The following is a 13,787-nucleotide window of genomic DNA, read 5'->3' on the forward strand; positions in this document are numbered from 1 at the left end:
CCCGATCTGTAGGAATCTGCAAGACAAAACTTAAGTCGCTATGAGGGAACGTATATGTCAACTTCATGTCAGAGTCTGGTCAATGTATGTCCAAGGGTTTGGAGGATAGAGACATTTCAATTTTTCGAGATTATTTGAAAGTCAATTTTTGGAAAGGCAAATATCTCCCGATCTGTAGGAATCTGAGAGACAAAACTTATGTCAATTTGAGGGAACGTATATGTCAACATCATGTCGGAGTCTCGTCAATGTATGTCCAAGGGTTTGGATGATAGAGACATCTTAATTTTTCGAGATTATTCGAGTGTCAATTTTTGAAAAGGCAAATATCTCCCGATCTGTAGGAATCTGAAAGACAAAACTTATATCACTTTGAGGGAACGTATATATCAACTTCATTTCAGAACCACGTTAATGTAAGTCCAAGGGTTTGGTGTATAGACTCATTTGAATTTTTCGAGATTATTCGAAAATCAATTTTTGAAAAAGCAAATATCTCCCGATCTGCAGGAATCTGAGACACAAACCTTATGTCACTTTGAGGGAACGTGTATGTCAACTTCATGTTAGAGGCACGTAATGTATGTCTAAGGGTTTGGAGGATAGAGACATTTTAATTTTTCGAGATTATTCGAAAGTCAATTTTTGAAAATTCAAATATCTCCCGATCTGTAGGAATCTGAGACACAAACCTTATGTCACTTTGAGGGAACGTGTATGTCAACTTCATGTTAGAGTCACGTCAATGAATGTCTAAGGGTTTGGAGGATAGACACATTTGAATTTTTCGAGATTATTCGAAAGTCAATATTTGAAAGGGCAAATATCTTCCGATCTGTAGGAATCTGAGAGACAAAACTTATGTCACTTTGAGGGAACGTATATGTCAACTTCAAGTCAGATTCACGTCAAAGTATGTCCAAGAGTTTGGAGGATACAGACATTTCAATTTTTCGAAATTATTCGAAAGTGAATTTTTAAAAGGCAAATATCTCCCGATCTGTAGGAATCTGCGAGACAAAACTTAAGTCACTATGAGGGAACGTAAATGTCAACTTCATGTCAGAACCACGTCAACGTAAGTCCAAGGGTTTGTAGTATAGACTCATTTGAATTTTTCGAGATTATTCGAAAATCAATTTTTGAAAAGGCAAATATCTCCCGATCTGTAGGAATCTGAGATACAAAACTTCTGTCACTTTGAGGTAACGTGTATGTCAACTTCATGTTAGAGTCACGTCAATGTATGTCTAAGGGTTTGGAGGATAGAGACATTTTAATTTTTCGAGATTATTCGAAAGTCAATTTTTGAAAGGGCAAATATCTTCCGATCTGTAGGAATCTGAGATACAAAACTTATGTCAATTTGAGGGAACGTTATGTCAACTTCATGTCAGAGTCACGTCAATGTATGTCCAAGGGTTTGGATAATAGAGACATCTTAATTTTTCGAGATTATTCGAGTGTCAATTTTTGAAAAGGCATATATCTCCCGATCTGTAGGAATCTGAAAGACAAAACTTATATATCACTTTGAGGGAACGTATATATCAACTTCATTTCAGAACCACGTTAATGTAAGTCCAAGGGTTTGGTGTATAGACTCATTTGAATTTTTCGAGATTATTCGAAAATCAATTTTTGAAAAAGCAAATATCTCCCGATCTGCAGGAATCTGAGACACAAACCTTATGTCACTTTGAGGGAACGTGTATGTCAACTTCATGTTAGAGTGTTGTAAATGTATTTCTAAGGGTTTGGAGGATAGAGACATTTTAATTTTTCGAGATTATTCGAAAGTCAATTTTTGAAAATTCAAATATCTCCCGATCTGTAGGAATCTGAGACACAAACCTTATGTCACTTTGAGGGAACGTGTATGTCAACTTCATGTTAGAGTCACGTAAATGAATGTCTAAGGGTTTGGAGGATAGACACATTTGAATTTTTCGAGATTATTCGAAAGTCAATTTATGAAAGGGCAAATATCTTCCGATCTGTAGGAATCTGAGAGACAAAACTTATGTCACTTTGAGGGAACGTATATGTCAACTTCATGTCTGAGTCACGTCAAAGTATGTCCAAGGGTTTGGAGGATAGAGATATTTGAATTTTTCGAGATTATTCGAAAGTCAATTTTTGAAAATTCAAATATCTCCCGATCTGTAGGAATCTGAGACACAAACCTTATGTCACTTTGAGGGAACGTGTATGTCAACTTCATGTCAGAGTCATGTCAATGTATGTCCAAGGGTTCGGAGGATAGATACATTTTAATTTTTTAGATTATTGGAAAGTCAATTTTTGAAAAGGTAAATATCTCCCGATCTGTAGGTATCTGAGAGACAAAACTTATGTCACTTTGAGGGAATGTATATGTCAACTTCATGTAAGAGACTGGTCAATGTATGTCCAAGGGTTTGGAGGATAGAGACATTTCAATTCTTCGACATTATTCGAAAGTGAATTTTTAAAAGGCAAATATCTCCCGATCAGTAGGAATCTGAGAGATAAAACTTAAGTCACTATGAGGGAACGTATATGTCAACTTCATGTCAGAACCACGTCAATGTAAGTCCAAGGGTTTGGAGTATAGACTCATTTGAATTTTTCGAGATTATTCGAAAATCAATTTTTGAAATGGCAAATATCTCCCGATCTGTAGGAATCTGAAAGACAAAAATTATGTCACTTTGAGGGAACGTATATGTCAACTTCGGGTCAGAGTCACGTCAATGTATGTCCAAGGGTTTGGAGGATAAAGACATTTGGATTTCTCGAGATTATTCGAAAGTCAATTTTTGAAAAGGCAAATATCTCCCGATCTGTAGGAATCTGAGAGACAAAACTTATGTCACTTTGAGGGAACGTATATGTCAACTTCATGACAGAGTCATGTCAATGTATGTTCAAGGGTTTGGAGGTTAGAGATATTTGAATTTTTCGAGATTATTCAAATGTCAATTTATGAAAAAGCAAATATCTCCCCATCTGTAGGAATCTGAGAGACAAAACTTATGTCACGTTGAGGGAACGTATATGTCAACTTCATGTCAGAGTCACGTCAATGTATGTCCAAGGGTTTGGAGGATAGAGACATTTTAATTTTTCGAGATTATTCGAAAGTCAATTTTTGAAAATTCAAATATCTCCCGATCTGTAGGAATCTGAGACACAAGCCTTATGTCACTTTGAGGGAACGTGTATGTTAACTTCATGTCATAGTCACGTCAATGTATGACCAAGGGTTCGGAGGATAGAAACATTTGAATTTTCCGAGTTTATTCGAAAGTCAATTTTTAAAAGGCAAATATCTCCCGATCTGTAGGAATCTGCAAGAAAAAACTTAAGTCGCTATGAGGGAACGTATATGTCAACTTCATGTCAGAGTCTGGTCAATGTATGTCCAAGGGTTTGGAGGATAGAGACATTTCAATTTTTCGAGATTATTTGAAAGTCAATTTTTGGAAAGGCAAATATCTCCCGATCTGTAGGAATCTGAGAGACAAAACTTATGTCAATTTGAGGGAACGTATATGTCAACTTCATGTCGGAGTCTCGTCAATGTATGTCCAAGGGTTTGGATGATAGAGACATCTTAATTTTTCGAGATTATTCGAGTGTCAATTTTTGAAAAGGCAAATATCTTCCGATCTGTAGGAATCTGAAAGACAAAACTTATATCACTTTGAGGGAACGTATATATCAACTTCATTTCAGAACCACGTTAATGTAAGTCCAAGGGTTTGGTATATAGGCTCATTTGAATTTTTCGAGATTATTCGAAAATCAATTTTTGAAAAAGCAAATATCTCCCGATCTGCAGGAATCTGAGACACAAACCTTATGTCACTTTGAGGGAACGTGTATGTCAACTTCATGTTAGAGTCACGTCAATGAATGTCTAAGGGTTTGGAGGATAGACACATTTGAATTTTTCGAGATTATTCGAAAGTCAATTTATGAAAGGGCAAATATCTTCCGATCTGTAGGAATCTGAGAGACAAAACTTATGTCACTTTGAGGGAACGTATATGTCAACTTCATGTCTGAGTCACGTCAAAGTATGTCCAAGGGTTTGGAGGATAGAGATATTTGAATTTTTCGAGATTATTCGAAAGTCAATTTTTGAAAATTCAAATATCTCCCGATCTGTAGGAATCTGAGACACAAACCTTATGTCACGTTCAGGGAACGTGTATGTCAACTTCATGTCAGAGTCATGTCAATGTATTTCCAAGGGTTCGGAGGATAGAAACATTTTAATTTTTTAGGTTATTGGAAAGTCAATTTTTGAAAAGGCAAATATCTCCCGATCTGTAGGAATCTGAGAGACAAAACTTATGTTCCTTTGAGGGAATGTATATGTCAACTTCATGTCAGAGACTGGTCAATGTATGTCCAAGGGTTTGGAGGATAGAGACATTTCAATTCTTCGACATTATTCGAAAGTGAATTTTTAAAAGGCAAATATCTCCCGATCTGTAGGAATCTGAGAGATAAAACTTAAGTCACTATGAGGGAACGTATATGTCAACTTCATGTCAGAACCACGTCAATGTAAGTCCAAGGGTTTGGAGTATAGACTCATTTGAATTTTTCGAGATTATTCGAAAATCAATTTTTGAAATGGCAAATATCTCCCGATCTGTAGGAATCTGAAAGACAAAAATTATGTCACTTTGAGGGAACGTATATGTCAACTTCGGGTCAGAGTCACGTCAATGTATGTCCAAGGGTTTGGAGGTTAGAGACATTTGGATTTCTCGAGATTATTCGAAAGTCAATTTTTGAAAAGGCAAATATCTCCCGATCTGTAGGAATCTGAGAGACAAAACTTATGTCACTTTGAGGGAACGTATATGTCAACTTCATGTCAGAGTCATGTCAATGTATGTTCAAGGGTTTGGAGGTTAGAGACATTTTAATTTCTCGAGATTATTCTAAAGTCAATTTTTTAAAGGCAAATATCTCCCGATCTGTAGGAATCTGAGAGACAAACCTTATGTCACCTTGAGGGAACGTGTATGTTAACTACATGTCAGAGTCAGGTGAATGTATGTCCAAGGGTTTGGAGGATAGAGACATTTTAATTTTTCGAGATTATTCGAAAGTCAATTTTTCAAAAGGCAAATAACTCCCGATCTGTAGGAATCTGAGAGACAAAACTTATGTCACGTTGAGGGAAAGTATATGTCAACTTCATGTCAGAGTCTCGTCAATGTATGTCCAAGGATTTTGAGGATAGGGACATTTAAAATTTTCGAGATTATTGGAAAGTCAATTTTGGAAAAGGCAAATATCTCCCGATCTGTAGGAATCTGAAAGACAAAACTTATATCACTTTGAGGGAACTTATATGTCAACTTCATGTCAGAGTCTATTCAATGTATGTCCAAGGGTTTGGAGGATAGAGACATCTTAATTTTTCTAGATTATTCGAGTGTCAATTTTTGAAAAGGCAAATATCTCCCGATCTGTAGGAATCTGAAAGACAAAACTTATATCACTTTGAGGGAACTTATATGTCAACTTCATGTCAGAGTCTATTCAATGTATGTCCAAGGGTTTGGAGGATAGAGACATTTAAATTTTTCGAGATTATTCGAAAGTAAAATTTTTGAAAAGGCAAATATCTCCCGATCTGTAGGAATCTGAGAGACAAAACTTATGTCACTTTGAGGGAACGTATATGTCAACTTTATGTCAGAGTCTAGTCAATGTATGTCCAAGGGTTTGGAGGATAGAGACATTTAAATTTTTCGAGATTATTCGAAAGTCAATTTTTGAAAAGGCAAATATCTCCCGATCAGTAGGAATCTGAGAGACAAAACTTATGTCACTTTGAGGGAACGTATATGTCAACTTCATGTCAGAGTCTAGTCAATGTATGTCCAAGGGTTTGGAGGATAGAGACATTTCAATTTTTCGAGATTATTCGAAAGTGAATTTTTAAAATTCAAATATCTCCCGATCTGTAGGAATCTGCGAGACAAAACTTAAGTCGCTATGAGGGAACGTATATGTCAACTTCATGTCAGAGTCAAGTCAATGTATATTCAAGGGTTTGGAGGATAGAAATATTTCAATTTTTCGAGATTATTCGAAAATCAATTTTTGAAAAGGCAAATATCTCCCGATCTGTAGGAATCTGAGAAACAAACCTTATGACACTATGAGGGAACGTGTATGTAAACTTCATGTTAGAGTCACGTCATTGTATGTCTAAGGGTTTGGAGGATAGAGACATTTAAATTTTTCGAGATTATTCAAATGTCAATTTTTGAAAAGGCAAATATCTCTCGATCTGTAGGAATCTGAGAGACAAAACTGATGTCACGTTGAGGGAACGTATATGTCAACTTCATGTCAGAGTCACGTCAATGTATGTCCAAGGGTTTGGAGGATAGAGACATTTAAATTATTCGAGATTATTCGAAAGTCAATTTGTGAAAATTCAAATATCTCCCGATCTGTAGCAATCTGAGACACAAACCTTATGTCACTTTGAGGGATCGTGTATGTCAACTTCATGTTAGAGTCTATTCCATGTATGTCCAAGGGTTTGGAGGATAGAGACATTTTAATTTTTCGAGTTTATTCGAAAGTCAATTTTTGAAAGGGCAAATATCATCCGATCTGTAGGAATCTGAAAGACAAAACGTATGTCACTTTGAGGGAACGTATATGTCAACTTCATGTCCGAGTCACGTCAATGAATGTCTAAGGGTTTGGAGGATAGAGACATTTTAATTTTTCGAGTTTATTCGAAAGTCAATTTTTGAAAGGGCAAATATCATCCGATCTGTAGGAATCTGACAGACAAAACGTATGTCACTTTGAGGGAACGTATATGTCAACTTCATGTCAGATTCTTGTCAATGTATGTCCAAGGGTTCGGAGGATAGAAACATTTTAATTTTTCTAGAATATTCGAAAGTCAATTTTTGAAAAGGCAAAAATCTACCGATCTGTAGGAATCTGAGAGACAAAACTTATGTCCCTTTGAGGGAATGTATATGTCAACTTCATGTCAGAGTCTGGTCAATGTATGTCCAAGGGTTTGGAGGATAGAGACATTTTAATTTTTCGAGATTATTCGAAAGTCAATTTTTGAAAGGTCAAATATCTTCCGATCTGTAGGAATCTGAGAGACAAAACTTATGTCAATTTGAGGGAACGTATATGTCAACGTCATGTCAGAGTCTTGCCAATGTATGTCAAAAGGGTTTGGAGGATAGAGACATTTTAATTTTTCGAAATTATAAGAAGGTCAATTTTTGAAAAGGCAAATATCTCCCGATCTGTAGGTATCTGAAAGACAAACCTTATGTCACTTTGAGGGAAAGTATATGTCAACTTCGTGTCAGAGTCACGGCAATGTATGTCCAAGGGTTTGGAGGATAGAGACATTTGGATTTCTCGAGATTATTCGAAAGTCAATTTTTGAAAAGGCAAATATCTCTCGATCTGTAGGAATCTGAGAGACAAAACTTATGTCACTTTGAGGGAACATATATGTCAACTTCATGTCAGAGTCACGTCAATGTATGTTCAAGGGTTTGGAGGTTAGAGACATTTTAATTTCTCGAGATTATTCGAAAGTCAATTTTTTAAAGGCAAATATCTCCCGACCTGTAGGAATCTGAGAGAGAAACCTTATGTCACCTTGAGGGAACGTGTATGTTAACTACATGTCAGAGTCAGGTGAGTGTATGTCCAAGGGTTTGGAGGATAGAGACATTTTAATTTTTCGAGATTATTCGAAAGCCAATTTTTGAAAAGGCAAATAAATCCCGATCTGTAGGAATCTGAGAGACAAAACTTATGTCACTTTGAGGGAACGTATATATCAACTTCATGTCAGAGTCACGTCAATGTATGTCCAAGGGTTTGGAGGATAGAGATATTTGAATTTTTCGAGATTATTCAAATGTCAATTTATGGAAAGGCAAATATCTCTCCATCTGTAGGAATCTGAGAGACAAAACTTATGTCACGTTGAGGGAAAGTATATGTCAACTTCATGTCAGAGTCTCGTCAATGTATGTCCAAGGGTTTGGAGGATAGAGACATTTAAAATTTTCGAGATTATTGGAAAGACAATTTTGGAAAAGGCAAATATCTCCCGATCTGTAGGAATCTGTGACACTAACCTTATGTCACGTTGAGGGAACGTGTACGTCAACTTCATGTCAGAGTCTTGTCAATGTATGTCCAAGGGTTTGGAGGATAGAAACATTTGAATTTTCCGAGATTATTCGGAAGTCAATTTTTGAAAAGGCAAATATCTCCCGATGCGTAGGAATCTGAGGTACAAAACTTATGTCAATTTGAGGGAACGTGTATGTCAACTTCATGTTAGAGTCACGTCAATGAATGTCTAAGGGTTTGGAGGATAGACACATTTGAATTTTTCGAGATTATTCGAAAGTCAATTTTTGAAAGGGCAAATATCTTCCGATCTGTAGGAATCTGAGAGACAAAACTTATGTCACTTTGAGGGAACGTATATGTCAACTTCAAGTCAGATTCACGTCAATGTATGTCCAAGAGTTTGGAGGCTACAGACATTTCAATTTTTCGAAATTATTCGAAAGTGAATTTTTAAAAATCAAATATCTCCCGATCTGTAGGAATCTGCGAGACAAAACTTAAGTCACTATGAGGGAACGTAAATGTCAACTTCATGTCAGAACCACGTCAATGTAAGTCCAAGGGTTTGTAGTATAGACTCATTTGAATTTTTCGAGATTATTCGAAAATCAATTTTTGAAAAGGCAAATATCTCCCGATCTGTAGGAATCTGAGAGACAAAACTTCTGTCACTTTGAGGGAACGTGTATGTCAACTTCATTTTAGAGTCACGTCAATGTATGTCTAAGGGTTTGGAGGATAGAGACATTTTAATTTTTCGAGATTATTCGAAGGTCAATTTTTGAAAAGGCAAATATCTCCCGATCTGTAGGAATCTGAAAGACAAACCTTATGTCACTTTGAGGGAACGTATATGTCAACTTCATGTCAGAGTCACGTCAATGTATGTTCAAGGGTTTGGAGGTTACAGACATTTTAATTTCTCGAGATTATTCCAAAGTCAATTTTTTAAAGGCAAATATCTCCCGATCTGTAGGAATCTGAGAGACAAACCTTATGACACTTTGAGGGAACGTATATGTCAACTTCATGTCAGAGTCACGTCAATGTATGTCCAAGGGTTTGGAGGATAGAGACATTTTAATTTCTCGAGATTATTCGAAAGTCAATTTTTTAAAGGCAAATATCTCCCGATCTGTTAATCTGAGAGACAAACCTGATGTCACCTTGAGGGAACGTGTATGTTAACTACATGTCAGAGTCAGGTGAATGTATGTCCAAGGGTTTGGAGGATAGAGACATTTTAATTTTTCGAGATTATTCGAAAGTCAATTTTTGAAAATTCAAATATCTCCCGATCTGTAGGAATCTGAGACACAAACCTTATGTCACTTTGAGGGAACGTGTATGTCAACTTCATGTTAGAGTCACGTCAATGAATGTCTAAGGGTTTGGAGGATAGACACATTTGAATTTTTCGAGATTATTCGAAAGTCAATTTATGAAAGGGCAAATATCTTCCGATCTGTAGGAATCTGAGAGACAAAACTTATGTCACTTTGAGGGAACGTATATGTTAACTTCATGTCTGAGTCACGTCAAAGTATGTCCAAGGGTTTGGAGGATAGAGATATTTGAATTCTTCGAGATTATTCGAAAGTCAATTTTTGAAAATTCAAATATCTCCCGATCTGTAGGAATCTGAGACGCAAACCTTATGTCACTTTGAGGGAACGTGTATGTCAACTTCATGTCAGAGTCATGTCAATGTATGTCCAAGGGTTCGGAGGATAGAAACATTTTAATTTTTTAGATTATTGGAAAGTCAATTTTTTAAAAGGCAAATATCTCCCGATCTGTAGGAATCTGAGAGACAAAACTTATGTTCCTTTGAGGGAATGTATATGTCAACTTCATGTCAGAGACTGGTCAATGTATGTCCAAGGGTTTGGAGGATAGAGACATTTCAATTTTTCGAGATTATTCCAAAGTCAATTAGTGAAATGGCAAATATCTCCCGATCTGTATGAATCTGAGAGACAAAAACTTATGTCACTTTGAGGGAACGTATATGTCAACTTCATGTCAGAGTCACGTCAATGTATGTCCAAGGGTTTGGAGGATAGAGACATTTATTTTGTCGAGATTATTCGAAAGTCAATTTTTGAAAAGGCAAATATCTCCAGATCTGTAGGAATTTGAGAGACAAAACTTATGTCGCTTTGAGGGAACGTATATGTCAACTTCATGTCAGAGTCACGTCAATGTATGTCCAAGGGTTTGGAGGATAAAGACATTAGGATTTCTCGAGATTATTCGAAAGTCAATTTTTGAAAAGGCAAATATCTCCCGATCTGTATCAATCTGAGAGACAAAACTTATGTCACTTTGAGGGAACGTATATGTCAACTTCATGTCAGAGTCATGTCAATGTATGTTCAAGGGTTTGGAGGTTAGAGACATTTTAATTTCTCGAGATTATTCTAAAGTCAATTTTTTAAAGGCAAATATCTCCCGATCTGTAGGAATCTGAGAGACAAACCTTATGTCACCTTGAGGGAACGTGTATGTTAACTACATGTCAGAGTCAGGTGAATGTATGTCCAAGGGTTTGGAGGATAGAGACATTTTAATTTTTCGAGATTATTCGAAAGTCAATTTTTGAAAAGGCAAATAACTCCCGATCTGTAGGAATCTGAGAGACAAAACTTATGTCACGTTGAGGGAAAGTATATGTCAACTTCATGTCAGAGTCTCGTCAATGTATGTCCAAGGATTTGGAGGATAGGGACATTTAAAATTTTCGAGATTATTGGAAAGTAAATTTTGGAAAAGGCAAATATCTCCCGATCTGTAGGAATCTCAAAGACAAAACTTATATCACTTTGAGGGAACTTATATGTCAACTTCATGTCAGAGTCTATTCAATGTATATCCAAGGGTTTGGAGGATAGAGACATCTTAATTTTTCTAGATTATTCGAGTGTCAATTTTTGAAAAGGCAAATATATCCCGATCTGTAGGAATCTGAAAGACAAAACTTATATCACTTTGAGGGAACTTATATGTCAACTTCATGTCAGAGTCTATTCAATGTATGTCCAAGGGTTTGGAGGATAAAGACATTTTAATTTTTCGAGATTATTCGAAAGTAAAATTTTTGGAAAGGCAAATATCTCCCCATCTGTAGGAATCTGAGAGACAAAACTTATGTCACGTTGAGGGAACGTATATGTCAACTTCATGTCAGAGTCACGTCAATGTATGTCCAAGGGTTTGGAGGATAGAGATATTTGAATTTTTCGAGATTATTCAAATGTCAATTTATGAAAAGGCAAATATCTCCCCATCTGTAGGAATCTGAGAGAAAAAACTTATGTCACGTTGAGGGAACGTATATGTCAACTTCATGTCAGAGTCACGTCAATGTATGTCCAAGGGTTTGGAGGATAGAGACATTTTAATTTTTCGAGATTATTCGAAAGTCAATTTTTGAAAATTCAAATATCTCCCGATCTGTAGGAATCTGAGACACAAGCCTTTTGTCACTTTGAGGGAACGTGTATGTTAACTTCATGTCAGAGTCACGTCAATGTATGACCAAGGGTTCGGAGGATAGAAACATTTGAATTTTCCGAGTTTATTCGAAAGTCAATTTTTAAAAAAGCAAATATCTCCCGATCTGTAGGAATCTGCAAGACAAAACTTAAGTCGCTATGAGGGAACGTATATGTCAACTTCATGTCAGAGTCTGGTCAATGTATGTCCAAGGGTTTGGAGGATAGAGACATTTCAATTTTTCGAGATTATTTGAAAGTCAATTTTTGGAAAAGCAAATATCTCCCGATCTGTAGGAATCTGAGAGACAAAACTTATGTCAATTTGAGGGAACGTATATGTCAACTTCATGTCGGAGTCTCGTCAATGTATGTCCAAGGGTTTGGATGATAGAGACATCTTAATTTTTCGAGATTATTCGAGTGTCAATTTTTGAAAAGGCAAATATCTCCCGATCTGTAGGAATCTGAAAGACAAAACTTATATCACTTTGAGGGAACGTATATATCAACTTCATTTCAGAACCACGTTAATGTAAGTCCAAGGGTTTGGTGTATAGACTCATTTGAATTTTTCGAGATTATTCGAAAATCAATTTTTGAAAAAGCAAATATCTCCCGATCTGCAGGAATCTGAGACACAAACCTTATGTCACTTTGAGGGAACGTGTATGTCAACTTCATGTTAGAGTGTTGTTAATGTATTTCTAAGGGTTTGGAGGATAGAGACATTTTAATTTTTCGAGATTATTCGAAAGTCAATTTTTGAAAATTCAAATATCTCCCGATCTGTAGGAATCTGAGACACAAACCTTATGTCACTTTGAGGGAACGTGTATGTCAACTTCATGTTAGAGTCACGTCAATGAATGTCTAAGGGTTTGGAGGATAGACACATTTGAATTTTTCGAGATTATTCGAAAGTCAATTTATGAAAGGGCAAATATCTTCCGATCTGTAGGAATCTGAGAGACAAAACTTATGTCACTTTGAGGGAACGTATATGTCAACTTCATGTCTGAGTCACGTCAAAGTATGTCCAAGGGTTTGGAGGATAGAGATATTTGAATTTTTCGAGATTATTCGAAAGTCAATTTTTGAAAATTCAAATATCTCCCGATCTGTAGGAATCTGAGACACAAACCTTATGTCACTTTGAGGGAACGTGTATGTCAATTTCATGTCAGAGTCATGTCAATGTATGTCCAAGGGTTCGGAGGATAGAAACATTTTAATTTTTTAGATTATTGGAAAGTCAATTTTTGAAAAGGCAAATATCTCCCGATCTGTAGGAATCTGAGAGACAAAACTTATGTTCCTTTGAGGGAATGTATATGTCAACTTCATGTCAGAGACTGGTCAATGTATGTCCAAGGGTTTGGAGGATAGAGACATTTCAATTTTTCGACATTATTCCAAAGTCAATTAGTGAAATGGCAAATATCTTCCGATCTGTATGAATCTGAGAGACAAAAACTGATGTCACTTTGAGGGAACGTATATGTCAACTTCATGTCAGAGTCACGTCAATGTATGTCCAAGGGTTTGGAGGATAGAGACATTTATTTTGTCGAGATTATTCGAAAGTCAATTTTTGAAAAGGCAAATATCTCCAGATCTGTAGGAATTTGAGAGACAAAACTTATGTCGCTTTGAGGGAACGTATATGTCAACTTCATGTCAGAGTCACGTCAATGTATGTCCAAGGGTTTGGAGGATAAAGACATTTGGATTTCTCGAGATTATTCGAAAGTCAATTTTTGAAAAGGCAAATATCTCCCGATCTGTAGGAATCTGAGAGACAAAACTTATGTCACTTTGAAGGAACGTATATGTCAACTTCATGTCAGAGTCATGTCAATGTATGTTCAAGGGTTTGGAGGTTAGAGACATTTTAATTTCTCGAGATTATTCTAAAGTCAATTTTTTAAAGGCAAATATCTCCCGATCTGTAGGAATCTGAGAGACAAACCTTATGTCACCTTGAGGGAACGTGTATGTTAACTACATGTCAGAGTCAGGTGAATGTATGTCCAAGGGTTTGGAGGATAGAGACATTTTAATTTTTCGAGATTATTCGAAAGTCAATTTTTGAAAAGGCAAATAACTCCCGATCTGTAGGAATCTGAGAGA

Source organism: Zootermopsis nevadensis, unplaced genomic scaffold (genome assembly GCF_977971745.1).
Source record: "Zootermopsis nevadensis isolate Lab colony 2312 unplaced genomic scaffold, Znev_1.0 Znev_ptg000075l, whole genome shotgun sequence".
Classification (NCBI taxonomy): domain Eukaryota; kingdom Metazoa; phylum Arthropoda; class Insecta; order Blattodea; family Termopsidae; genus Zootermopsis; species Zootermopsis nevadensis.